This window comes from Mastomys coucha, unplaced genomic scaffold (assembly GCF_008632895.1).
Source record: "Mastomys coucha isolate ucsf_1 unplaced genomic scaffold, UCSF_Mcou_1 pScaffold22, whole genome shotgun sequence".
Taxonomy (NCBI): Eukaryota; Metazoa; Chordata; class Mammalia; order Rodentia; family Muridae; genus Mastomys; species Mastomys coucha.
The window spans coordinates 111,917,729-111,922,126 of NW_022196905.1; the positions used below are offsets into that span (position 1 = coordinate 111,917,729).

The following is a 4,398-nucleotide window of genomic DNA, read 5'->3' on the forward strand; positions in this document are numbered from 1 at the left end:
CCAGGCTCTTCTTCGAACCACTTCAAGAACCCACATTTCCCCACCGGGCCTTATTCCCAGTGTTTCCAATTTTTCGGCACTAAAATTAGTCCAACTGTGCCTTCTAATTCTGTAGACACAACCCAGCTTGTGCAAATGTCCCCTCTTCCATTTCTGGGTGGATTTTTGCATATTACAGACTGCCAACTCTGGCGGGTGTTCATGGTGGCGGCGGCGGTGGTGCGGAGACAGAGCTTGAAAATCCATCTCACTGCTTACTGCGCAACAAACGCAGTGGAGCCCAACGTTCTGATTCAGGGACAGTGCAGTGCTCGCTGGAGGGAGGGGGGAGAGGTCAGGCAAGGTTGCCACAGATCCCTCCGGCAGGCCGGCAGACATTCTGCAGGAGCCTGAACTTGATGGACCCAGGTCCTGCTGCAGGCAGGAATGTTTCCCGGGCTTTTCTCTGGGTGGAGTTTTATTTTCTCTCTTCTTCAACCTATCTCCCGAAGAAGACAAAATGTAAATTCTCATCTTATAGACGAAGAAACTCTGGCTCCTGAGAGATTTAATGACCCGCCCAACGAAGCCAACGAATGGGGGACTGGGTTGACATTGGAACCCAGTCTAGGAAGCCTCGGCTTGTATTTCTATCTTCATAGACTACAAGGCAGTGTTACAAAGATGGGGAAGCGTTTGCAACCTGTAACTATCTGTGAATGTTAGTGACAGGAGGTAGAAGTGATCTCTGATGATGTCTTAAGAGAGAGATCGATGATGAGTTCATGGAGCAGAGGGGGAACATTCCCAGACGAAAGGCTGAGTGATTTTTACCTCTGCTCTTCACTGGCTCTCTCTTTCCTGCTGCCTTTCATGAAACATGTGCACTTTTGCCATTAGGACAGGGATCAGGGATCCTTGGGCAGAATGCTTGCCCATCATGTACAGAGCCCTGAATTCCAGCCCCAGCACCACAGAACCCAGGCTCAGCTCTGTACTGTACACCTGTAATCTCAGTACTCAGGATATGGAGGCAGGAGGATCAGAAATTCAAAGTCATCCTCAGCTACACAGTGAGTTTGGGGCCAGCCTGGGCTATCCTGGATTGGGAGAGAAAGAGAGAAAAGGAGAGGGAGAGGAGGGAGAGAAGGGAGAGGTAAGTTAAGCATGCTGTATGGTAGTACAGCCTGTAATTCCAGCAAAGGAGGCTAAGGCAGGAGAATTGTAAGTTTGAAGCTAGCCTGGTCCACTTTGACTTTGTCTCAAAAGAAAACAAAACAAAAAAAAAACAAACAAAACACAAACAACAACAACAAAACCCTCCCAAGGACATAAACGAATGTTTGTATATGTTTGTGTGTTATGTCTTTTGTGTGTGTGTATGTTTGTGCTGGGTATGCTATGTGTTGTATGAATATATATATAAATGTATATATATTTATGTCCTATGTGATGTATGCTGTATGTCATATGCTGGTTTTGTGCTGTAGAAGCCGTACATGTGCCATGCATACGGAATGTCATGTGTGTTGTTTCTAATGTGTCATGTGTTGTGCATATGTTATACATGCTGTATCACATGTATTGTTTTCTACAAGTGGCATGTTTTACATATGTCATGTGCATCATGTATGCTGTATACAGTGTTATGTATGCATTATGTGTTTTGCATGTATATTGCACATTGTATCTGTTTCATTGTATTATACATGTTATGGGTGTTGTGCATCTGGTATGTGTTTCATAAGCGTGTTATGTGCACTGTGCATACTGCATGTGGGTCATGTATGTGCCACGTATTGTGCTTCAGTGTGAGCATGTGTTCTTTAAAACAAGAAAGAACAGAGAGTTTGGCAAGCAAGGCCAAAGGAAGCTGGAATCTCAGTTATTTAAATCCTGACCATAACTGCAGTTTGGGAACTTCAAAGCCAACTTGGTCAGTCCTGCTACATCCAAAGCTAACAGCCATCTGCCCCCTTCACCAGCAAGTACAGCGATGGTACCCCGTCCTGTGGCCCTTGCTCTCGAGGGTGTGTGGAAGGTGGAAACCTGCAGGGATCTGAGCATCCTTCAGTCAGCGTCCTTCTCCTGAGCAGGATGCTCCTGTTCAGCCACCCCGACTTTATTAAGAACCTCTGAGCAATTGGGAAGATGGGACAGAAAGCTTTGGCACTCCCCTCCATCCCTCAGACAAACCTCTATACGTCTGGCAAGAGGCAGCCTTGCTGATTCCAGGCCTATATTTTTCATTTCTTGTTTTAACAGTCATAAACGCCTTCTGATGCCAAAGAAGAGCAAGCCTTAAATCCAGATAAAATTCCCAACCTCTGAAAACTACATAGAGATTTACAGGCCAATTTAAAAAAGAGAGTGCCTACATGGGATCCAAGAAGGGCACATTCCATATAGCCCGGCTTGGGTGCAGCCCAAAGTGCAGCCTTCGAGGGAGGAGGTCCCGGGACATGCCACTGGGGCTTCAAAACCCACAGCCCCTTGGCAGAGGGAACACAGGCGGAGACTGTCCTCGGCTCAGACTCTCAGGGGTCTCTTGCTTCCCAGGGCTCTAATCTGTTCCAGCTCTGCCTCTCGCCTCCCTTCCACCCCCAGCTGCTGCAGAAAACCACAGTCAACCTCTCCGTGCTCCCGAGCAGCCAAGTCTCCTCTGAGTAAACACAGAATGGAAGGGGCCAGCTCGGTTCCATTCCCAGCACTGTTGGGTGGGTCCTTGCTGGCCTGGTACCAAACCCAAGAACCAGGACGGGGTGAACTCTGGGGTAACTAGGGCTTGCAGCTCAGGGAGGGTCTCAATCTGTGAAATGGAGACCCACATGGTCTCATTGATGGCTTGGGGGTGGCGGGGTGCTATTCCCTGCGACTTGGCCTGTGTTGGCAGGCATCTCTGCCTCTCCACTTCTTCGGCTCCATCGCCTCCTCTCCCCCAGCTCTGAGCCTTGAAGTTTCCCCTGAGTGGACAATCAGGATGCTCTTTCCCTTCCGATCAAGGAAGGGGTCAGACAATGAGTCCACACCTTCATCTCTCCTGGCTTCTGGCAGAGTGGCTGGGAGATGCCCCACCCCTTCTGAAAAAGCCACAGCTTCATTGTGGTGTTGGGGTAGAGCTGAGCCAGGAAAGACCATCGGTGGTCCAAAGCTGTTGATCTGAGTTTGAGCCCCCGACCCCACAGAGTGGAAGGGAGCCCCTGGCTGCTCTTGCTGAGGAGCCTGTTTCAGTTCCCAGCACCCTGACAGTGGCTCACAGTCATTTGTAACTCCAGCTCTAGGGCATCTGACACCCCTTCTGGCTTCCTCTAGGCCCCAGGCATGCATGTGGTGCACAAACATGTATGTATACAAAACACCCATACGCATGTCATAAATATAAAGAAAAATAAATCTTTGTCAGGCATAGTAGTCCACGCTTTTAATCTCAGCACTCAGAAGGCAGAGTCAGGAGGCCAGCCTGGTCTACAAAGTGAGTTCTGGGCTGGAGAGATGGCTCAGTGGTTAAGAGGACTGACTGTTCTTCCAGAGGTCCTGAGTTCGATTCCCAGCAACCACATAGTGGCTCATAAAATGAGTTCCAGGACAGCCAGGACTGTTGCACAGAGAAACCCTGTCTTGAAAAATACAAAGAAAAATAAATAAATAAAATTAAATAAGTAAATCTTTAAGACAAGTAAACAAGCCTAGATGCTCACTGTGTGTCACACAGGGTACCACACGTATGATGATGATGACTTTATTCCATTCATCCTCATGAACATGCCACTGTAGGTAATTCCCATTTTATAGATGGGAAAACTGTGGCCCAAAGAGAGAAATTTCCTTCTCACAACCACAATGTTACAGAGCTGAGCTGAGGTCTGAACCTTGGGCTATTATTATTTTTTTTAGTATTTTTCAATATGGGAGCTGACCCTAGAAGCTCATGCTTACAAATCATGAGCCACATGCCCGGTCCTTTTGGTTGTCTTCATTTTGACTCAGAGTCTTATTAAGTTGCCCAGACTGACCCTGAAGTGGCTCCGTGAGCCAGGAAAGCCTTGAGCTTTCAGTCCTCTTTCCTCAGACTCCCACATGGCTGGGATGACTGACCTGTACCACAGGCTGGGAGTCTTAATCACCCTGACAACCAGGCTTCATAGATGCTACAGGGACCAGAGGAATCTAGAGGTGAAACTTGTGGCCAAGGAGGAGGCTAAGGTAGTGGGTCAGGTAGAAATGGGTTTGTTCACTGATCCAGGAGACAAGCTTGGAGGGCTGGGGTTGCAGCTGAGAGGCAAGACATTTGCTTAGCAGAATGGGGCCCCATTAATTCATCCATATCCACATTTATTAAACCTTCATGTCCGCGGGCGGTGGTGGCACACGCCTTTAATCCCAGCACTTGGGAGGCAGAGGCAGGCAGATTTCTGAGTT

General features: G+C 48.2%; 1 long non-coding RNA gene across 4 annotated transcripts in view; it reads right to left on the reverse strand.

Annotated features, from left to right (window-relative positions):
• The window catches only part of LOC116070862, a 3,942-nt gene extending 3,268 nt beyond the window's left edge, over window positions 1–674 (reverse strand). For all 4 annotated transcript variants that reach the window (XR_004110595.1, XR_004110597.1, XR_004110598.1 and 1 more), the window contains exon 1: window positions 35–674. This is a non-coding gene — a long non-coding RNA (uncharacterized LOC116070862). The remainder of the gene's footprint in view (window positions 1–34) is intronic.
• Window positions 675–4,398: the final 3,724 nt, after the last annotated feature.